The sequence below is a fragment of the Pleurodeles waltl genome, chromosome 6 (genome assembly GCF_031143425.1).
Source record: "Pleurodeles waltl isolate 20211129_DDA chromosome 6, aPleWal1.hap1.20221129, whole genome shotgun sequence".
NCBI lineage: Eukaryota > Metazoa > Chordata > Amphibia > Caudata > Salamandridae > Pleurodeles > Pleurodeles waltl.
This window is the reverse complement of record NC_090445.1, coordinates 501,524,426-501,549,199: the sequence shown is the minus strand read 5'-3', so window position 1 is coordinate 501,549,199 and position 24,774 is coordinate 501,524,426.

The window sequence follows — 24,774 nt, the reverse complement described above, 5'->3', positions numbered from 1 at the left end:
GTCAATTAGTAAACCCTAGTAATGAGCCACCCCCACTATACCCATTATCGATAATAGAAACACCTTTTTTCCTGAGTAGGAATGGACTTGATAGGTCCACTAGTTGCTTCCTCCAAGGGTTATCAGTACACATTGGTCTTGATCGATTATGCTACAAGATACCCAGAAGCCATCCCCCTCACCAGTATGACAACCAAGAGCATAGAACAGGCCATGCTTGGTTTCTTCTCTGGAGTAGGCTTCCCTAGAGAAATCCTTACAGACCAAGGAACCCCCATCATGTCTCGCTTAATGGCACAGGTGTGTCAGTTGCTAGGTAACAAATACGTACATCTGTCTATCATCCACTAATGGATGGCCTAGTAGAGAGATACAATAAAACTATCAAAAGTTTGTTGAGAAAGGGCATAAATGAAACAGGGAAGGACTGTGACAAAAAGCTACCTGTTCGCTGTTGGGAATTGGTCAAGATTAAAAAAGTAGCAAGGGAGTGAAACAAGAGGTAATGCTCAGACACTCGTACAAAAATCAAGACAAAGGGAGACGGTAATTATCCGAAGTCCCTCAGTATAAGGTCAATATACGGTCCTTTTTAATCTTGACCAATTCCCAACAGCGAACAATAAATTATTTAGTGAGGGTTTTGAGCCAATTTTATCCTCTTCTTGTCTTTTTTCTTTCCTCTTTTTCGGACCCACATGTGGTTCCGCGGCTTCATCATTAACTAAAAGATCTCCGGCAAAGAGCCCCCCTTCGGGGGGTGCCCGTCAGGCATTGCAGTGCCGGCCTGACGAGGAGCTGTCCTATGATGAAGCATGACACCAAATGTGGTGTGTGAGGACTTGTGCTCCTGATTATCAGGACTTCTCCCCTTTCCCGTTCACCAGTTTTGGAACAGTGTATTATATTATATTATATTATCTGTAGATAGCAATCTCCTGATTCTTCTGCCCACAATGGACAACAAACTTCTGGCTAAATGGCAAGGGCCATACCGAGTGATGGAAAAACTAACGTCTGCAACATACAGAATTAAAATCCCAGAGGATTCAAACAAAAGCCAAATATACCATTTTAATTTACTACAAGTATGGGAAGAGAACGGTACACCTATCCTTCAGAACAACACAACCTTATTAATTACAAAAACCCAACCATTAGATATTCCTATGCTCCCTTTACTAGAGTAAGAAGACAAGGGAATAGAACCATCCTACGGGGTAGGGTTAACTGTAGACCAAAGAACCCAAATAAAATTGGTAGTGAAAAAAACAGAAATGTATTTTCAAAGATCCGATTTGATTCAGCATCAAATTAGAACCACCGAAGGAAAGATTTCTAGACAAAAACCCTATTGCCTTCCCGAAGCCTGAAGACAGCTGGTAGGAAAAGAGGTGCAGGAAATGTTAGAGGTGGATATTATAGAGCCATTCACAAGCCCATGGTGTTCCAAAGTGGTTTTGGTACCAAAACCAAATGGAAGCATCAGATTTTGCATTGATTTTCGCCGGCTTAACTCCATGTCACAATTTGATACTTATCCTGTGCCCCGGGTCGAACCCTTCATCAAGTGCCTAGGCAAATCCTGATTATTACCTACTTTAGATCTGACAAAAGGGTATTGGCAAATTCCTCTAAACCCCTTGTATAAAGAGAAGACAGCCTTCTCTACACCTTCCCGGCTTTCCCAATTCACTGAATTGCCCTTGGGATTACACAGTGCCACTGCTACGTTTCAAAGACCAAGGGCCACATGTAAGTAAGTTTGGTTTTGCGACTCACAAATTGCGAGTCGCAAAACCTTATGCACATCAGTGTCCATGACACTGTTAGCGATTTGCAAGGGTGTCGCAAATGCCCACCTCATGAATATTCATGAGGTGGGTCGCAATTTGCGACCACCTTGAGAATGGTGGCCCTCAAAGGGATGCGGACAGCAGACCACCATGTCTGTGACTGCTTTTCAATAAAGCAGCTTTTTTTTTTTGTAATGCAGCCTGTTTTCCTTAAAGGAAAACGAGCTGCATTACAAAAACAAAAGATTAAACGTTTTCGTTTAATTTTTTCAGTGACATTCACAACGGGGAAGGGGTCCCATGGGGACCCCTTTCCTTTTGCGAATGGGTTAGCACCCATTTGAAATGGGTGCTAACTGCAATTGTTTTGTGACCGCGTTCGTGGTCACAAAACAATCCTACATTGCACTGCGAGTCGCAATTAGGAAGGGAACACCCCTTCCTAATTGCGAGTCGCAAACCTGTTTTGTGATTCGGTAACCAGGTTACTGAATCACAAAACGGGGTTTGTGCATCACATTGTGGTTTTTGCACGTCGCAAACAGCCAAATTTGCTGTTTGCGACATGCAAAAACGTTAGTACATGTGGCCCCAATTTATGTAATTTTAAGACCCCACCAAGAATACACCACAGCGTGTCTGGATGACATAGTTATCTATAGTCCAACCTGGGAACAACACAGGGATCAATTAACAAGAGTTCTGCAAGCCCTACAAGAGGCAGGATTAACCGCAAATGCAGAAAAGTTTAACATAGCACAGACTTCCATCAATTTTCTAGGTTATATCATTGAGGGGGGACAATTAAACCTCAAATCAACACGGTCAATGCCATCAAACAGATACCCGTACCTAAAAGTAAATGAGACATAAGAGCCTTCTTGGGGATGGTAGGATATTAAAGACAGTTTATTCCTCATTTTTCCCCCATAACGACGCCCCTAACCGCACTTCTAGAAAAAGCTCGACCCAACAAGATAACCCACTTGACCAATACCCGGAATCAAAGTTCTCTGACGCTCAAAACCCTCCTCACTACTGAACCTGTGTTACAGTGTCCCAACTTTGATAAACAGTTTTCTTTACAAACAGATCCATCCGATCAAGGTTTTGGGGCAGTTCTTTCACAGAAAGACGTTGAAGGACAACCACATTCTATTGTCTACATTAGCAGGAAGTTTTTGCACAGGGAGAAGAACTATCCCACCTTGGAGAAAGAATGTTTAGCTATCAAATGGGCTGTTGAGGCCTTCCAATACTACTTGTTAGGAAGACCACTCTTGTTCCTCACTGATCATGCCCCTTTCACTTGGTTGGCTAAACATAAGGACTCAAATGCAAGGGTTCGCTGGTGGTTCTTATCCCTCCAATCCTTTATGTTTCATGTCAAACATACTTCGGGATCCTTGTTGACTAACGTTGATTATTTATCTCTGTGTCCTATGGACTCGTGGCTACAAGAGCCACTCTTGGGGAAGAGCGAATGTACCAGGGTCCAGGAAACATCGTAGGTCGGGCTGATGTACAAGTCCCCAGGGGGACTCCCGAGAACTTGGCTGACGTAAGCACGATGGGACGTGCTTACGTCATGAGGAATCCCTGTGAAGGGAGGAAAAGCGAAAGGAGCGAGGAAAGAGTTGTCACGGAGATGAGGGAGCATGAGAACGAAGATGGAGGAAGACAGAAGGCAGAGAGATCGGAGGAAGGAAAAGGACGTAAGGTGGCAAGCAGAGGTCGGGAAGTGTCAGAGAGGCAGGATCCAGCCACAGGGAAAGGGGAGAGTTGAAAAGCCAGCCACGTCCCAGGAGGGACATGGCTCTTTCAGGTGACCGCTTACGCAGTCAGCTGTCAGAACTGGTCGGGAAGGTCAGGAGGGATCAGGGAGGATGCCTGATCACTACGGAGCACAACACCAAAAGAGACAGGGAGGACAAAGCCCTCATGAGACACGGCCCGATAAAACAGAACACCGGTTTGAGCACTGGAATATTATTTTATTATTGATTATTTTCTTTTCTAAATCAATATAAACAACAAATTGTAAAGGAAACACTATAGGGGTCATTACAACCCTGGCGGTCGGGGTTAAAGCGGCGGTAAAACCGCCAACAGGCTGGCGGTAAAAAAAATGGAAACACGACCGTAGCAGAAACCGCCAACATATACCGCCACTTTAACCCTCCGACCGCCACGGCGGTACAAACAAACACCGCGGCGGTAACCACCAACAGACAGGCGGAAGACAAGGTTCCACCCACTGTATTACAACAGTCCAATCCGCCACCTTTTCCGGGGCGGATTTACCGAGAACAAAAACACGGCGGAAACAGGACTTGGAAGGGAAAATGCTCACCTCTAAACACCCCACGAGGAACCAGGACGCCATGGAACCTGAGCTCCAGATACTCCCAGCCTTTATCTTCCTGCTCCTCTACCAGGAACAAAAAAGACTGCGGCGAAGACCACGGTGAGTACTGCACCTACGACACAGGGGAGTGGGGAGTGAAAAAAGAGTGACACACACACGCAACACGCAACACTCCCACCCCCACCCTCATTTACTACAACACACACACAAGTACATGTTGATACATTACATTAACAACCTCAACCCCGCCTGGAAGACTGCGAGGACAAAAGGAAATGAGTTGAACATTTGTAATCTATTCAAATACAGTAATCAAAAATACATATATATATATATATATATATATATATATATATATATATATATATATATTTACACTATAAACAAATATATACACCAAGAATACAAGTCTAAGGTATTCCACCATCAGAGTCAGTGGACCACTGGGCCCAAAATGCATGTGCGAGGCCCACATTCAATACCCGATCAAAACGGAGAGAGATCCACGAGGGGGCTCCATGCCCACTGCTGCATCCTGGGAAGTGCAAAGCCACAGTCTCACAAGTCTTTCCAGTGGTTGGGTTGCCCACTGCTGCATCTTGGGAAGTGGAAAGCCACAGACTCTCAAGTGGATAACAGTCTCCACTGGTTCTGGAGGGGGCTTTGTGCCGGGAGTGCTTCATCCTGCCAGGGACAGAGGTAGTGGATGTAAATCTCCACTGGTTCTGAAAGGGACTTTGTGCCCAGAGTGCTTCATCCTGCCAAGGACAGTGGTAGTGGATGCTAATCTCCACTGGTTCTGAAGGGGGCTTTGTGCCCAGAGTGCTTCATCCTGCCAAGGACTGAGGTAGTGGATGCTGATCTCCACTGGTTCTGGAGGGGGCTTTGTGCCCAGAGTGCTTCATCCTGCCAAGGACTGAGGTAGTGGATGCCTTACTCCACTGGTTCTGGAGGGGGCCTTGTGCCCAGAGTGATTCTTCCTGCTTGTGGTGGCATCAGTAGCGTCGGAAGCTTTGGCGCTCATTGGCCTGCGGTGTTGGTGGCGGCGGTGTCCTTTGCAGCGGTGCTTGTGCCGGTGGTGTCTTGTTCAGCGGTGCTGGTGGCGGCGGTGTCCTTGGCAGCGGTGTTTGTGGCGGCGGTGTCCTTGGCAGCGGTGCTTGTGCCGGTGGTGTCTTGTTCAGCGGTGCTGGTGGCGGCGGTGTCCTTGGCAACGCTGCTTGTGGCGCTTGTGCCGGTGGTGTCTTGTTCAGCGGTGCTGGTGGCGGCGGTGTCCTTGGCAGCGGTGTTTGTGGCGGCGGTGTCCTTGGCAGCGGTGCTTGTGGCAGCGGTGTCCTGTTCAGCGGTGCTTGTGGCGGCGGTGTCCTGTTCAGCTGTGCTGGTGGCGGTCTTGTCCACCGTGCAGGTTTTCGAGGCCTGTTTTTCTGTGCCCCTTCCCCACCTTGGATGGTGGCGCAGCTGTCTTCACACTCCCAACTGTACCCCTGGGAGAGGCTTTGGTGGTAGATGTTTTGCCTCTCTCCCGCCGGGCACTGGCCAACTTTTTGTGCTTTTGAGGTGGGGGACTGTCCGTGGTCTGGCTCCTTGGCACACTGGCTGCCCTGCTGCCTGGCGCACTCCAGAAGCCGGTTACTACTTGCACCACTGTTCCCGCAGATGTTGTGGCTGAGGTGCTGGGTTGGGACCTGGAAAGGCGGGCCCTAGAAGACTGAAGGGGTGGGGGAGGTGAGGGGAAGAGGTCAAGGTTGCCCAGGAAAAGTTTTTTACACACACTGGGATGGGTAGATTTAGGGGGTTTGGGAGTGGAGGAAGAGGTAGTGGTTGTAGGAGGTGTACATTTGCTGACTTTGGGTGAAGGTGCATGGGCTGGAGGCTGTCGTGAGGTGGATGGCTGTTGGGTGGGTATGTGGCTGCGTTTGTGTACCTTGGGAGGTGGGCTTACAGACACACTGGGAGAGGACACAGGGGATGTGTGAATGGTAGTGGGGGTGGTTACTGCACATGAGCGGGGTGTGGTGGTGGGTGTGCAGGTGATGGAGGTAGTGGCTGAAGATGTAGTGCACGCAGGTGTGAGTGGAGACGAGACTGGGAGGGATGAGGGAGAAGAGGAGGAGGGGGACACAGTGGAGGCAGTGGATGTTGCTGTGCCTTTATGGGTGTGATGCTTGTGTGAGTGCCTGTGGTGTGTGTGGTGCCTATGTTTGCTTGAGCTACTTTTGGGTGTTGACTTGTGTGCATGCTGGTCTGTAGGTGTGCTTGGGACGGGCTGGGGTACAGGGGATTGGGTCTGGGTGGAGGAAGTTGGAGGGGGAGGCTAGACACTGGGACAATGGCTGCCATCAGTGCTGAGGCCAGAGATTGCAGGGTTCGCTGAAGGGCAGCCTGACCAGAATGAATGCCCTCCAGGAATGCATTACCGTGTTGCAACTCCCTTTCTACACCCTGGATGGCATTCACAATGGTAGACTGCCCAACAGTGAGTGACCTGAGGAGGTCAATGGCCTCCTCACTGAGGGCAGCAGGGGCTGAGGTGCCTGGGGCGAAGATGATGCCCACCCTCCTGGGTGAGCGGGCACAGGGCGTATGCTGAGGGGCTGCTGGGAGGGCGTGCTGGTAGTGGAGGTGGTGGCTGTACCTGAAGAAGTGGGGTGCACGGATGGTGCCGCCACCACAGGGGAGCTCCCATCAGTGGACGAGTCTGTGTCACTGGTTGGTGATCCGGTAGCCGACGTGAAGCTCCCCTCGCCCTCCGTCCCACTGGTGCATTCAGAGTCTGTGGTGTGGCCCTCTATGGCCATGTGGGATGCAGCTCCCTCGTGCTCCGGTGCCACTGTACCTCCGCCTGATGATGCTGACAGGGAGATCAGGAAAACGGGGGGGAGACAGAAGAAAGAGAGTTTTAGTGCATGGCACACCGCTACCGTTGGCGGACAAGACAGACGCAGCAGCCCCATGCATAACGCCGTGCTCCTGGCCTCTGCACATGCAATTTCTGGGATATGGCCTACATGGCAATGGTGGAAATCTGCGCACATGGATGCCACAGGGGCAACTATACCTCAACTTGCCACTCTTCTTAGGTGGGGTAGAGTGCCACATGGCCTACATTACGGATGGGCCTTGCCTACCGAACTCGCCCTGGCCTACGGACACCCACAGCCCACCTCCCCCACCCAGACCCCTCCACTGCATGCAAAGTCCGCAGAATGAGGTTGTACTCACCCCCTTGTGTCTGCTGTGATGTCCTTAAGTGCCCATCCAACTTCGGGTAGGCCACCGCCAGGATCCGGAACATCAGGGGGGTCATGGTGCGACGGGCACCCCTCCCACGTTGGGAGGCCATCCCCAGCTGAGCCTCCGCCATCTTCTTGCTGCAGCGACGAATGTCCTCCCTTCTCTTCCGGCAGTGGGTGCCCCGTCTCTGGTGGGCCCCCAGGGTCCGGACCTCCTTGGCGATGGCACGCCAAAGGTCCCTCTTCTGGTGGGCGCTGACCTACATGACATGCACAAGGGAAGAGGAACAGTCATTACCAACTGCGCCGTCAATGTGAGTGGCCCCCTCCCTACTCTGACCATGTGGCCCATTTATTCCCATGCTTTACTGTAGTATGAACTCTGGCCCCTTCCCTCTTCCACCCAGCCCTGTCCACCCAGGCCTAGCCCATACAACGTGCTCCCTGTGTACTAACCTGTTGGTCTGGAGGACCGTAGAGTAGCATGTACTGGGGGAGGACCCCATCCACAAGTTTCTCCAACTCCTGTGCAGTGAAGGCAGGGGCCCTTTCCCCAGACGCAGCAGCCATCGTCGCTTCCAGACCGAGGTCACAGCAGCACTAGCAGGCCAAGACCGCCACACCAAAGGTCAGCGATAAACATGCGGAAACAAATCCTCCACCTCCACACCAACAGAAACACTCCCATGCCATTACGACCCACGAATCCACGCAGCGGTCTTTCAACTGCGGTATTCCATTGGCGGTACACACCGCTGCGCTCAAAATACACACACATTTACAATACACCGCCACATTGGACAATTCCAAATACCCACACCTGATACACATACACACACCACTCCCACACATCCAATACTATATAAAACACACACCCACATCACCCATAAACCCCTACGACCAGAAATTCTGAGAGAAGGCCAGAGAGAGAGCACAGAATAGACAACCCCATCACACAGAGGCACACAACACCATCACCCACACAGTATCCAAGCACAAAACACCACATACCACTACACTCACCACACTCATCACCACATACACCACCCCACACATCACACACACCACCCCATGGCACGCCAAAGACACCCCCGCTTCTCCGAGGAGGAACTCAGGGTCATGGTGGAGGAAATCATCCGGGGTAGAGCCACATCTATTCGGATCACAGGTGCAGCACACCACCATAGCTAGGAAGATGGAGCTATGGTGAAGATTCGTGGACAGGGTCAACACAGTGGGACAGCACCCAAGAACACGGGATGACATCAGGAAGAGGTGGAACGACCTACGGGGGAAGATGCGTTCTGTGGTCTCAAGACACAAGATTGCGGTTCTGAGGACTGGCGGCGGACCCCCAGCTCCTCCCCCAGAACTTACAACATGGGAGGAGCAGGTCTTGGCTATACTGCATCCTGAGGGCCTCGAAGGAGTAGCTGGAGGAATGGACTCTGGTAAGTCAAACCTTAAAGTACCATATCCCCCACCCTACCTGCATGCTATCACCTACCCCCACCCTCGCCCTCACTCCCATCACTCCAACTCCTTACACATGTCCCACTATCACAAACCACACATCCCAAACCCAAGCCCTGCATGCAACACCAAAGCATGGACACCCATCACCAAAGCATGTCCACTGCACATACCCATACATCCCTCTAAACCATTATCACAGAAGGTCCCACACAGGAATGGAAGCACTGGGGTACAGGTTCACCCACCCATTGCACACCATGGCACATACAGATGCAATAATCATGCCTTTACACCCCTGCAGGACCCCTACCCAACGTCACCAGACAGGAGGGTCCAGACATGTCCACTCCACCTACAGAAGTGGCCCACAGTGATGACAGCAGCTCTATCCAACTGGATATAGATGACCAGCCTGGCCCATCTGGGACCTCGGGCAGTCGGTTCCCCTCACACTGGCACAGGCCACTACAGAGCTTCCCCCCTCTGGAATCACCAGCACAGCACCCACCCAGCGGGCCCATACCTTTGTCCCCAGGGCACGTCATGCAGCAGTGTGTCCACCACTACAGGGAACCCAGGCTAACCCACCACCCCAACAACACCAGGGACCTGGGGGCAGTGGTAGTGGGCACACGTTTCAGGGGACAGAGGCCCAGGAAAACAGGGGAACTGGGAGGGCTGCTGTGCGACAGGGGGAGGACAGGCCCAGGGGACCCACTCTGCACAAGGCCCTCTCCAACATCATGGGAGCCTACCACCATTCCCAGGAGACGATGGCAACGGTACTGGCCAAGTTTCAGTAGACCCAGCGGCTGCAGGAGGTACGGTATTTGGGGTTCAGGGAGGAACTCAAATCCATCAATACCATCCTGGGCACCATTTTAGGGGTGCTGAAGGAACTTGTGAACACTAGGAGGGACACTGTGGCACAACAAGGGACCCCTGAAACTAGCCTGGACGATGAACTGCCCACCACCTCCGCCGGCGCTAGTGGACAGGAGGCACCGCCACAGGACCACAACACCAAAACCCCACCCCCTGCAGATGGAGAACCACCCCGCAAGCGGTCCCTGAGATCCAGGACAAAGACAGAGAACAATGCCAAGACCCCAGCCAAGAAATGAGACCACCCTGATTGTCATCCTGCTGTCCCCCTTTGCCACCCTGTCCATACTTATACTACCCTAGCTCCACTTCCTATGCCCCTTTGGACAATGCACCTGTGAGACTAATAGACTGGACTCTGCCATGGACATTTCTCCACCATCACCCCTGACCATTTTACATCCCCCTCCACTATTTGGCACTTAAATAAACACCCTTAAATCACAAAACAATCGGGAGTCATTCTGTGCTTTCGAAAATGTGTATTTGCAATAACTGTGGAAAAATGCTATATCCAGTGTAATGTCAACATACCTATGTCACACAGCTCTAATCCATGCGGAAATAAAGCAGAGGTCACACAGTGGGACCCACATCTGTGAAATCGAAAGGGAAAGCGACAACTCAGTGTCCATACACTGGGTGAAAATGACAGATAGATGAGAGGTAAAAGAATTAAATCAGATGTAGCAGGCAGTGTTGACTTCTTACCTGTGTCTCACTAGAAGTATTGTTGGATCACAGTGTTCCTGTTGTCCATGTCCTCTTCTTCTGCTTCCTCGTCTTCACTGTCCACAGGATCCACAGCTGCCACAACACCTCCATCTAGACCATCCTCCGGCAGAAAAGGCACCTGTCATCGCAAAGCCAAGTTGTGAAGCATACAGCAGGCCACGATGATCTGGCACACCTTCTTTGGTGAGTAGAATAGGGAACCACCTGTGATATGGAGGCACCGGAACCTGGCCTTCAGGAAGCCGAAGGTCCTCTCTATAATCCTCCTAGTTCGCCCATGGGCCTCATTGTAGCGTTCCTCTGCCCTTGTCCTGGGATTCCTCACTGGGGTCAGTAGCCATGACATGTTAGGGTAACCAGAGTCACCTGCAAATGTCGAGGGACAACTGTTAGACACACACTAACCCGTAAGGACAACCCCAGACACCTAGTCACACTGTATTGGGTGCCTCTGGAGTTGCCCCATCACATAAGGGATGCTGCTATTCTGCAGAATGTAAGCGTCATGCACTGAGCCAAGAAACTTGGCATTTACATGGGAGATGTACTGGTCGGCCAAACACACCATCTGCACATTCATTGAATGGTAACTCCTCCGGTTTCTGTACACCTGTCCACTCCTGCGTGGGGGTACCAAGGCCACATGTGTCCCATCAATGGCACCTATGATGTTGGGGATATGTCCCAGGTCATAGAAGTCACCTTTCACTGTAGGCAAATCCTCCACCTGAGGGAAAACGATGTAGCTGCGCATGTGTTTCAGCAAGGCAGACAACACTGGACAATGCGTTGGAGAACATAGGCTGGGACATCCCTGATGCAATGGCCACTGTTGTTTCAAAAGACCCACTTGCTAGAAAATGGAGTACTGACCGCACCTGCACTAGAGGGGGGATTCCTGTGGGATGGCGGATAGCTGACATAAGGTCTGGCTCCAACTGGGCACACAGTTCCAGGATTGTGGTACGGTCAAGTCTGTAGGCAACAATTACATGTCGTTCCTCCATTGTCGACAGGTCCACCAGCGGTCTGTACACCGGAGGATGCCGCCATCTCCTCACCTGCCCCAGCGGACGTGCTCTATGGATGAGAACAGCGATCAGAGGGTCAGCCAACACTCAGGTACGTAAACACAACTTAATAGGAAATTTTTTGAAAATCGACATATGGCTGTATTAGTGTTTAAGCAAGGCCAAGATATGTGTGATGCAGTCAAAACGAATGCCATGTGGCCCCCTGAAATGGCAGCTGCCTGACCTGTATTGTGGGACAAGGGGATATGAGGTAACTGCGCTGGCGTTGTACACAGTTGCAGTAGGCGGTCGAAGACCACGGCGCAATCCTGCATTGGTTAACATTGGACCCTATGGGTTTCCAGGAGCCAATGACGATGTACGCCGGAGGTGACGGTACACACCGCCGCGGACGTCACCGCCATTTTCTGTCTGTTTAATCACTTGATACCTGATCTTCGACAGGAGAGGACATACACTGCAGGTGGTGCTGTGACCTCAGTCTGGAAGAGACAATGGCTCGTGTGTCTGGGGAAAGGGCCCCTGCCTTCAGCATGGAGGAGTTGGAGAAACTAGTGGATGGGGTCCTCCCTGAGTACACGCTACTTTACGGTCCTCCAGACAAACAGGTGAGTACACTGTGAGCATGCTGTATGGGCAATGCCTGGTTGGAGTGGTGTTGATGAAAGATAGGGTGGGAGAATGAGGCGTGCATGATACGATGGTGAGTACATGTGTGACATGGCAAGGGTAGGGATGCGGACCAATGACTGTGACGGTGTGGATGGTGATACCATCTCCTTTTCCCCTGTACTATTCCTGTAGGTCAGCGCCTACCAGAAGAAGGATATTTGGCGTGCCATCGCCAAGGAAGTCTGGACCCTGGGGGTCCACCACAGACGGAGCACCCACTGCCGTAAAAGATGAGAGGACATTCCCCGCTGGAGCAAGAAGACGGCGGAGGCCCAGCTGGGGATGGCCTCCCAATGTGGGAGGCGTGCCCGTCGCACCATGACCCCCCTGATGTTCCATATCTTGGCGATGGCGTATCCGGAGTTGGATGGGCGCTTGAGGGCATCACAGCAGCCACAAGGGGGTGAGTACACTCTCATTCTGCTGATTCAGCATGCATTGTAGGTGTCTGGGTGGGGGAGGTGGGCTGTGGGTTCCCCTAGGCCAGGGCGAGTTTAGTAGGCAAGGTCCCTTCTTAAGGCAGGCCCTGTGGCACCCCACCCCACCTGTGTTCAGAGCCAACTACACCTAGTCAGGCTCCTGTGACTTCCATGTGTGCAGTAATTGGGCATAGGCCTTGTAACCCATGTCCCTGTGATTAATTAGGGAACTCAAAGTGCACAGCGTAGTGCAGGGGGCTTTTGTGTCTTTAGTGTCCGCCAACGGTAGCGGTATCGGATGCATTCAATATGTCTTTCTTCTGTCTTCCCCCCCTTTTTGTGGTCTCCCTATTCTTGTGTGCATTAGCATCATCAGGCGGAGGAGCAGTGACACCGGAGCAGGAGGGAGCTGCATCCCACATGGCCCTGGAGGGCAACACAATGGAGTCAGAAGCCACCAGTGGGACGGAGGGCGAGGGGAGCTCCACGGCGGGGACAGGAGATGAGACCAGCGACACAGACTCCTCCTCTGATGGGAGCTCCCTTGCGGTGGCGGGCCCCTCTGAGCCCCCCGCATCAACAGGTACAGCTGCCACCCCCCCTACCAGCACTGCCCTCCCAGCAGCCCCTCAGCATGTGCCCCATGGCCGCTTACCCAGGAGGGTGGGCATCTCCTTCGCCCCAGGCCCCTCAGGCCCTGCCCCAGATAGCCCTGCTGCCCTCAGTAAGGAGGCCATTGACCTCCTCAGGTCCCTCACTGTTGGGCAGTCTACCATTTTGAATGCCATCCAGGGTGTAGACAAGCAGTTGCAACAGACCAATGCATACCTGGAGGGCATTCATTCTGGTCAGGCAGACCAACAGCGAGCTTTTCACGCTCTGGCCCCAGCACTGATGGCAGCAATTGTCCCTGTCTCTAGCCTCCCCCCTCCAACTTCCTCCACCCAGACCCAAACCCCTGTACCGTCGTCACTGGTCCAGAGACCACTGCCGGAGTCACAGCCCAGGAGGGCCCAAGTATTGTTTCTGGTCAGGAGACCCAAGCCGGAGTCACAGCCCAGGAGGGCCCAAGTATCATTTCTGGTCAGGAGAACCCAGCCGGAGTCACAGCCCAGGAGGGCCCAAGTATCGTTTCTGGTCAGGAGACCACCGCCGGAGTCAGTCCACAGGAGGGCTCAAGTATCGTTACTGGTCAGGAGCCCACCGCCGGAGTCACAGCCAAGGAGGGCCCAAGTATCGTTTCTGGTCAGGAGACCACCGCCGGAGTCAGTCCCCAGGAGGGCCCAAGTATCATTTCTGGTCAGGAGAACCCAGCCGGAGTCACAGCCCAGGAGGGCCCAAGTATCGTTTCTGGTCAGGAGACCACCGCCGGAGTCAGTCCCCAGGAGGGCTCAAGTATCGTTACTGGTCAGGAGCCCACCACCGGAGTCACAGCCCAGGAGGGCCCAAGTATCGTTTCTGGTCAGGAGACCAACGCCGGAGTCAGTCCCCAGGAGGGCTCAAGTATCGTTACTGGTGAGGAGACCACTGCCGGAGTCAGTCCCCAGGAGGGCACAAGTATCGTCACTGGTCCAGAGACCACTGCCGGAGTCACAGCCCAGGAGGGGCCAGGATGCCACAGCCCCGCTGCCCAATGATGGAACGTCATGGCACACACCAATGTCCAGTGTGGAGATCATCATGCCACACACCAATGTCCAGTGTGGAGATCGTCATGCCACACACCAATGTCCAGTTTGGAGATCGTCATGCCACACACCAATGTCCAGTTTGGAGATCATCATGCCACACACCAATGTCCAGTGTGGAGATCGTCATGCCACACACCAATGTCAGTATCAGAACCGTCATGTCAAAGCACCGCTGAACAGGGCAAAGACCGCCATGTCAAAGCACCGCTGAACAGTCCAGAACCGCCATGTCAAAGCACCGCTGAACATGGCAAAGACCGCCATGTCAAAGCACCGCTTAACAGTCCAGAACCGCCATGTCAAAGTACCGCTGAACATTCCAGAACCGCCATTTCAAAGCACCGCTGAACAGGGCAAAGACCGCCACAGCAAAGCACCACTGAACAGTCCAGAACCGCCATGTCAAAGCACCGCTAAACAGTCCAGAACCGCCATGTCAAAGCACTGCTGAACAGGGCAAAGACCGCCATGGCAAAGCACCGCTGAACATGGCAAAGACCGCCATGTCAAAGCACCGCTGAACAGTCCAGAACCGCCATGTCAAAGCACCGCTGAACAGGGCAAAGACCGCCATGGCAAAGCACCGCTGAACAGGGCATGCACCGTGTAGGAATGAATGGACCGCCACATCAGGCATCCTTATCCCATGTGCAGCTGGGACAGTGACAGGACAGCAACTTTCATGGGGAGACTCCTCCAGTCTGGGCACCAGTCCCCCTCCAGCACCAGTGGAGGCCTGGATCTACTTGAGAGACTGTGGCTTTGCACTCCCCAGGATGGCACAGTGGGCAAGCCACCCACTGTAGAGACTTGTGAGACTGTGGCTTTGCACTCCCCAGGATACATCAATGGGCATGGAGCCCCGTCGTGGATCTGGCTCTGCATTCATGTGGCTGAGGTGCCCCCCCTTCCCTTCCCCCTGAGGTGCCTGTAGTGTTTCTATCTGATGCCCCGGCAGTGTTCTCTCGGATTTTGGTCAGGTGTCTATTGTGGGATACGCCCATGCATTTTTTGACTGTTGGTGCACGGACATTGTTGTGTATATATCTGCACTACTTCTTGTATTGTGCATATAATTATGAGTGATTTTGAGATATATATCTGTATATTTTTTAATGACATGTATATTGGCACCTTACAATGTTTGACCGAAATTCTCTTTGCCTTTGCATTCTTCCGGGGGGATTGTGGGTTGTTAATGTGATATTTTTTGACTGCATTGGTGTGTATGTTGTAATATGCGAGGGTGGGGGTGGGGTTGTTTGGTGGGTGTCCCCCTAACTTTTGCCTCCCCCCTCCCCCTTGTCGTAGATGCAGTACTCACCGGTATCTTCTGCGCCTACGTCGCTGTTGGTCGTAAATCAGCAGAAAGACAAGGGCAGGGAGTATTTGGAGTTCTGGGTCCATGGAGTCGTCGTTCCTCGTGGGATGTGTTGAGGTGAGCGTTTTCCCATAGAAAAAGCTGTGTCTGCCGTGTTTTTAACCACGGTGAATCCGCCCCGGAAAAGGTGGCGGATTGGCGGGTTGTAATGGTGTGGGCGGTACATTGTCTTCCGCCTGTCTGTTGGCGGTGACCGCCGCGCTGCTTGTCTGTACCGCCGTGGCAGGCGGTGTGTTAAAGTGGCTGTCTTTGTTGGCGGTTTCCGCCAGGGTCATAATTCCCTTTTTTTGTCCGTCGGCCTGTTTGCGGTATTACCCCACCTTTTACACCGTCCGCCAGGGTTGTATTGACCACCTTCATCTCTTCGGGAAACTCCTTGTGCACCAACATTCGGTGCACAGCCCGCCGGAAATGATGCACAGCCATCTTGCGACCGAGAAATCACCCCACAGCCGAACCTGAACAATGCAGCCTGACTTCCTGAGTGAAGATTTGACGCAGCACCTGCCTTGCGATAGAAAATTTAATGCACCTCCCTACTGGATCAACACGCAGCCGAACTGGAATGATTCCCCAAGTAGAAAATCGGCGCATCACCTGCTGTGCAACAGAACATTTGATGCATCACCCTACCAGATCGACGCAATGCCTGGGACTTCCTTCAATGAACCCAGGATTTCCCCACATCATCCCTGGACATCACAAAGATCTCAGCATTGTAGTGAGGAACCAAGACTGCTTGCCAAAAAATGATGCAAGCCCCTTGCAGCATGGAAAGAAACATCGCATTGTCTATGCCGCGTCAGAAAATGCGACGTACACCATATTTTTCCAAGCATCTCCTCCTCTGCGGTCTCCATGGGTGTTATTTTTTATGGAAACCAGGTACTTTGTTTAATCAAGAGATTTCTAAGATTTAAGACTCTTTGATTTTGCAAAAGTGATATCTGATCTTGTGCTTTTTTGATCTTTATGATATTGAACTTATTGCAAGTAACCAGTCACCTGAGCAGTCTTTAAATAGATGAGCCCGTGCTTTTAGTGGAAAGACAGATGACGGACTCACAATTACAACTTAAAACCTTGCCATCAAGGTACTGCGATCATTCTGTGTCTTATGCTTCATATTCCTTCAACAGTGATGCCCATGATATTGTATGTGCTTTAGTAGATGTCATCTCTTCATTGAGTATGGGTCGTCACATTGTGCCAAGTTCTTAAAAAGCCCAATAAATAATGCTGTCCACTTTACTCCTCTGTCAGGGAGGTGGCGGTCCCAAGGCCTGTAGGAGGGCCAGATGCCCCCCACATTACAATGAAAAACGCCACCAGGACTTAGCCCACCTGGGAGCTTAAGCATTATGAAAAAACGTGAGCCCACACTTTAAAAAAAAAAAAAAATCACCAGATCCCATGCAAATTGCAGCTAAATTTTTTGAAAAAATGCCTTTTAGCCCTTAGGGGGTCCCTCAGCACCAGAGCTAAACGGTCAGGGTAATTCTACCCTGGCCCCTTGTCCTTTTTTGTTTTTTTTACTTTGTTGTGGGACTCGGCTGAAGCTGAGTCCCAAGATGGCTGCCAACACTTCCTGGTTTGAAGTGTTGACAGCCATTCAGATCTGTGCATTTGCCGCGCACGGGCTCTTAATTTTTACTTAGTAGTCGTGAGCTCAGATATGCAAATTTGTTTTCCTTTTAATATCTCCTAAACTACTGGATGGATGTACACCAAATAAGCAAAAGCATAATCTTCATGCCAAAACTTAGCTTTTTACAGAATTTAGTGTATTTCTTTCCAGTGGTTCGGGCTGTAGCTGTGTCTATAGGTCCTAGGGGAATTAACATGGGACACACAACTTTTTTGACCCCCACCTTTTTCTTGGCCACCGCTTGACAGATCACCTGGAAACCTTCTGTGCAAAACGAGAATAACCTGGGCATTTCTTTTGTAAGATTTTGTGAAGATTGGTTAAACAGTGCCAAAGATATAGGCAAGTCAAAAATCCTTTTTCTATGGGAAAATGGTTCTAGCTATAACGACCACCACTAGGTTTTATATATATATATATATATATATATATATATATATATATATATATATATATATATATATATATTTGCAAAAAACAAAGGTAACAGGGGCATTGTAGTTAGGTTCTGAATTTACTTGTATAAAACCATTGAAATTCAGCAGTTATAGTTCCTTCAATCAACTATAACTCGCACCCTAAAGTAACTATAAGTCACATCCTTGCCATGCACAGCTTTCTTAATAATTTTATTGCAAAGTTGCAGGGATAATATCAAAGATGCCATACAAGACCTCATCAATTATGTATTATGTGGAATAATTAGTTGTGCATGATGGAGGCGCAATATATAGTTACATTTTGGCTCAATTTATAGTTACTTGAAGGAACTCAAACTATAACTGCTGAATCTCTATGGTTTTGTATGAGTAAAGTCAGAACTTAACTATAACGTACCTGTAACCTTTGTTTTTTTCAGTGAATTTCTATGTTTTGTTTAACATAAAGGAATTTTAATTACTATAAGTTACTCCAACCCCCGCAGCATACCCTTTGGCTGCTAGGCCTTTCAGACAAGCCCTCAGAACTACCCAAACCCATGCCATGCAAGGCCATTGGCTATGCACAGTGCAGGTTGGCCACAGGGTCTGTGACTGTCAGTGTATCTGTGAGTGGGTGTGTGATTTGTTTAGTGGGTCTGAAAGGGGTTGTGCGAATCTATGAGTGGGTGCAAAAGTGTGTGAGTAGGTGAATAAGTCTCTGACTGAATGTATGAGTGAATGAATTACTGTATGAATGAATCTGTGATGTTTCTTTCAAATTTTTCATAATTGTGAATATTTCGCAAATAATCCATGAAAATTTGCTTTTTTGTTTGTGAATACCACTCATGAAAATGCAAAATTATTTGAAATTCATAATTTTCCCCTAAACACACCTAAACTACACCTGTGGGGTCTGGATACCTGCAAGCTGACCCTTTATGCCACATTCAATAAGAATTTCCCCCCCTGGGAAATGTGCACCGTGAAATAAATTGGCAGTCACAACTTTCTAGTCAGGTTGCAGTCAGTCAATTACAGCGCTTCCATTCACATGCTCATTCGAGAAAAATTCACAAAAATACACAAATTTCGCAAATTATGCACAAATATGCTGCAGCCAGAGAAATACAAATGTGGATTTCACTCAAATCTTCACAAACTCCTGAACGGATTTTCAGCAAATAAGCTAAAGACCAATCTGCATACCGACAGGTAGCGAAATTTGGTGCAATTCTGTCCAGTGGTTGGGGCTGTAGACGTGTCTAAAAATCCTATGGAAATTAACTTGAGAAATGCAACTTTTTTGACTCCCCCCCTTTTCCTCAGCCCCCGCTTGACAGATCACCCCGAAACTTTCCATGCACAACAAGAATCATTGCAAAAATTAGTTAAACGGTGTCAAAGATATAGGCAAGTCAAAAAATGCTTTTTCTACGGAAACATAATCCTAACTATTACTACCTAGCAGCGACTGTCACTAGGTAATATATATATATATATATATATATATATATATATATATGTATATATATATATATATATTATATATATATATATATATATAGAGAGAGAGAGGGACATAGTTAGATAGATAGATAGATAGATAGATAGATAGATAGATAGATAGATAGATAGATAGATAGATAGATAGATATAGATGTATATACACTGAAAAAAACAAAGGTTAGAGGGATGTCATAGTTAGGCTCACATTTGAAGCGTACAAAACCATAGAAATTCAGCAGTTATAGTTAGAGTTACCTGAAGTAACTATAACTCGTGCCCCAAGGTAACTATAGCTCATCGCCCCCCCCATGCAGTCTTTTCCTAAAGATTGTTACTACAAATATTACATTGATATTATCAAGGATGTTATCAAAGATGTAATGGGTGCCGTAATTTGTGGGGTAATTAGCAGTGCATGGTGAGGGCGTGACTTGTAGTTACTTTAGGTAACTCTAACGATAACTGCTGAATTTCTATGGTTTTATACCTTTGAAATGTGAGCCTAAGTAACGTCCATCAGACCTTTGTTTTTTAAGTAAATTTCTGTTTCTTTTAAAAGCTATTTCCAGACTATAACATCCCTGTAACCTTTGTTTTTTCAGTGAATTTCTATGGTGTTTTAACGTCTAGATATTTTCATTACTATACGTTAAGTCAACCACCGCCGTGCATGGCCTTCAGCCGTGTGCAGTGGTGGTTGGCCACAGGGCCTGGTCTCTGGCCAGGCTCTGAGTCCAACCCCTTATTTGAATCCAAGCTTGCACAGTGCATGGCCCTTGCAGGGGCAGTTGCCTGCAAGAATTGGCCTGCAGTCAGACCCTGCAGCTAACTACCCCTCACCACTCACCCCCATGCTGTACATGGATCTTTGGCAGTCTTTGATGGGAGTTGGCAGCGGCCTCTCTGGGTGTGAGAATAGATGTCAAAGGGTGTATCTGGGAGTGAGAGTGGCCTTCAGATTGTCTGTCTGGGTGTGAGAGTACGTACATCAGTGTTTTAGTGGGTGCGTCAGTGTGTGCTGGTCTGTTAGTGGATACATGAGGGTGTAAGTGGGTCTGTGATTCAGTGCATGAGTGTCAGAATGAGTGTGAGTGGGTGCGTAAGTGTCCGAGTGGGAGAAATTGATTGAAAGAAAGTTAGAGGGAAAGAGATAGAGTTTTTGTGGGCTTTAATACCTCATATAGTTAGAATGAGATATTTGTGATCAATTTAAAACATTTTTTTTAAAATTATTTTAAATAAAATATTTTTTTAATTTTTAAAGATAAAAAGGGAATGAGTCCAGCGGGACTCGAACCCCAACAGCTCAGTGTGAGGGTCTACAACTAACCTTCACACTGAGCTATGGGGTTGGGTTTTTTAAATAAATAGAAGCTCTTTATGGGCTTCTGGGACTGCAAAGAGATCTTCAAGAGCTCCCCATAGTCCCTACATATCTTTGTATTTTATTTTATTTTTTACATTTTTTAAATTATAATAATATGCCCTTATGTGCTACTTGCCTCTGCAGTGGACAGTGCCATTGCTTCAGCAAGCATGGTGCTGATTTGACAGCAGTTCAGGGCTTGCTGAAGCACTTCAACTCTATCACCTGCACGTGTGTAGGGGGCAGAGATGAATCTTCGGATTTTGACAGCGGGGCCTGCTTTTAAGGTCCCGCTGTGAAAACTTGAAGTGTTTGCTGTGTCTTGGCTGCAGCTGCAGAACTGCAGCCAAGCCACAGAAGACAGTATGTCCTGGGAGTGGGCATCCCGGGACATAGCATTAGCAGGCCCTGGGCGATGGCGGTCCCCAGGGCCATCAGTGGCTCCACGAGGGGGGTCACTCTGCACCCCTCCAATGTGAAGATGGCCCTTTAAATTATTTTCTGTTTGCCCCGGAGGTGGTGGTCTTGGGGGTGTGGGGTTTTAATAGGGACCTCCTTTATTTTTTTCAAAGATTTGCCCAGGAGTGGTCTCTGGGGCATGGTGGGGCTGTGCAGCCCATACTCAAAATTCAGTGGAGCCCCAGTCCCATGCAATGGCAATTACCAACAAATGATGGCACTCACGACATCTTTGATTACATCATTGATAATATCAGTGTACTATTTGCAGTAAAATTTCTGACAAAAATATTTTATGGCTGGGTCGCGAGTTATAGTTACCTTAGGGCAAGAGTTATAGTTAGTTGAGATAACTCTAACTATAACTGGTGAATTTCTAAGCTTTTGTAAATTTAAAATGTGAGTCTAATTGTATTGTCCCTGTAACCTTTGTTTTTTCAGTGAATTTCTATGTTTTTTTATTCTATTTCCTAAATATAACATCCCTGTAACCTTTGGGTTTTTCTGTGAATTTTTATGTTTTTTTTTAGCGTATAGTAATTTTCATTACTTTACTTTAATCCAACCACCACCACGCATAGCTGAAGTTGGCCATAGGACCTGGCCTGCGGCTTGGTCCTGTAGTCAACTCCCTATAACCACCCGACCTTACACTGTGAATGGCCTTCACCAATGTGCAGAGGAGGTTGCCCGCAAGACCTAACTTGCAACCAGACCCTGCAGCCAACCTCTCTAACCACCCAAAACCATGCTGCAAATTGCCTTTTGGCTGTGCATGGTTGATGTTGTCTGTGGCCTCTCTGGCTGTGAGAATAGGTGTGAGGGGGTGTATCTGGGTGTGAGAGTATCTGTCAGATTGTCTGTCTGGGTGGGAGAGTGAATACATCAGTGTTTTAGTGGGTGTGTCAGTCTGTGTGAGGGTCTGTGCATGGGAGCATGAGGGTTTCAGTGGGTCTGTGAGTGGGTATGTGACAGTCTGATTGGGTGTGTGAGTGGATTCGTAACTGTCTGTATGGGCATGTGTGGGTGCGTGAGCGTATGACTGGGGCTCTGAGTGATTACATGAGGGTCTGGGTGGGTCTGTGAGTGAGTGTGTGAGTGACTGAGTGGGTCTGTGAGTGGGTACATAAGCTTCTGAGTGGGTCTGTGAGTGGATGTGTAGGTGGATAGAGAGAGAGAAAGAAAGTGAGAGGAAGAGAGTTATAGGCTTTGATGTCTGATATACTTAGAATTAGATAATTCTATCCAAATTAAATTAAAAAATGTATATTTTTAAAAACAGTATAATATGTCTTATTTGTTTTTTAAATGGTAATGGGTCTAGCTGGACTCAACCCCCCAAAGCTCAGTGTGATGGTCACAGACATTTAAAAAAAAAATGTTAGCTTTTTTGGTCTTTCTTGGACTGCTCAGGAGCCCTCAAGGGCTCACCCATGAGCCCCAGATATGTTTTTTTTTAAAGTAATAAAATGCTCTTACAGGCTAACTTAAGGCTTCCCCTGTAGTTCCATTGCTTTAGCAAACATGGAGGTGCTTTGAAAGCAGCTCCATGCTTGCTAAAGCATTTATTCTCTTTTACCTGCAAGTGTGTAGGGGACAGAGATGAAAGCTCTGCTGTTTGACAGCAGGACCTGCTTTAAAGATCCCACTGTCAAACAGCAGAGTGTTTTCTGTGGTTTGGTTGCTGCCAAGCCACAGCAAACAGCTATGTCCTGGGGGTGGGCACCCTGGGACATAGAAGGAGCCGGCCCTGGGGGGTGGTGGTCCCTAGGGCCATCAGTGGCTCCATGAGGAGGTCCGCGTGGCCCTCCTCCAACTAGGACTCAGTCCTAGTGAGGTGGTGGTCCCCTGGGCATGGGAGTCCCATTAAGACCCCCTTTCTTTTTTTGAAAATTTGCCCAGGGGGATGGTAGTCCCTGGGGCAGCGCGGGTCCCATAGCGACCCCCTTTCTTTTTTTAAATATTTGCCCTGGGGGATGGTCCCCGGGGCAACAGCTCACAATAAATTGATTTTTGCCCTGGGGGTGGTGGTTCCTGGGGCTGTCAGGGAGGCCATCCGGCCTCTCCAACTTAGTTTAAAACATTTTTGCCCCAACGGTGATGGTCAACAGGGTGCGGGGGCAGCAGCCCCCAGCTCTTATCTGAACATTTGACCTGTTGAGATGGCGGTCCTCGGGGGGTAATTGAAGCCCAAGGAGGGGGGCCCATGCGCCTCCCTCCTCTATGAAGCCCCCGGGACCTGGCCCACCTGGGGGCAAATAAAAAAAAGCACAGTACACAGCGTTTTTGTAAAAATAAATCTAAAAATAAATCCACGGATTCATGCACTGATTTTTCCAATGTTTTGAAATTAACATTGTTTAGCGCTTGCTGGGTCCCTCAGGGATCCTAGCACCAGCTCCAAGGGGTCAGGGTGACTCTACTCTGGCCCCTTTTCTTTTTTTGTCTTTTTATATGTCACTCGGCTGAAGCTGAGACCCAAGATGGCTGCCAACACTTCCTTGCTGAAGTGTTGCCATCCAATCAGATATCAGCATGGGGACAGTTGGATCTGCGGTGGATTCACAACCCTATACATCTATGTTTTTTGGCTTTAAATTTATCCAATACTACAGAATGGATTGTGAGAAAACTGGATTGATCCCAGAGGCCCCCTAACTTTTCCCCCCATTTTTCACTTTTTGCTGGTGTTTTTCCTGCCTCTGAGGATGCCTTGGTACTGCTAACCAGTCCCAGGGCCTGTGCTCTGTGTAAAATGAGTATGAAAATTAGGCTAATTATAATTGGCTATGTCAACCTACTTATAAGTCCCTAGTACATGGTAGGGCATGTAGGTTTAGGGACCCCAGCATAGATGGTGCACTACGTAGGTACCCAGGGCCATTTTAAAAGTAGGCCTTCCTTGCTGGCTGCATTTATTTTTACATATGTCACCCTAAAAAGTGTGCCCTAAGTCCCCATAGGACTTAGGTGTACCGTAACTATAAGCAGGGACCTTATACAAATTGTTTGATAAGCCCTCTTGAGGTAAAATAGCCAAATTTGTTTTTCCCTCACTGTAGTGAATGGCCTCCATAGACTAAATGAGGGGACTTTATTTTAATTAACAACATTCCCATAAGAGACAGATACCTTGAGTTTGATATCAAATTAATTGTTATAATAAATCCCACAATTTGCCGTTGTTGGATTTCATGTAACTAGTTCAGGTAGAGTGCTTTAGAACTCTAACTGAAAGTTCCCAACGTCACCTCTGTAGTTCCCTTCTCTGATTCGCCTGTCTCTGGCAGGCTGGCCAGGCTGCCTTGATGAGGTCTGAAGTGGCCTGGGCTGAACACAAAGGGTGTGCATGGGAGAGATCTGCCTCAGCAGATGGTGAAACGGGATGAGGAGATCAGCCAAACTGGTCTTCAAGGGCAGGGAAGTACATTTGGAACAGCTCAGGACCGCCCTCATTTCCTGCAACTACAGACAATTAGGTGTCCTCTTGATAAGATTAGGAGAGGGCAGGAGAGGGGTGTGTTTAACATTTTTAGCTACACCAGTGGGTTGGCTCAGCATGCTTTAACCTCCAAAAATCACTTTCAGCTATGTTGGATTTTTGAAGAATGTTGCTCCCTGGGACTGATTTTTGCCACACTTCCCAGGAAGTGGTCATCAATGGGGGGAGGAGCCTGCCTGTG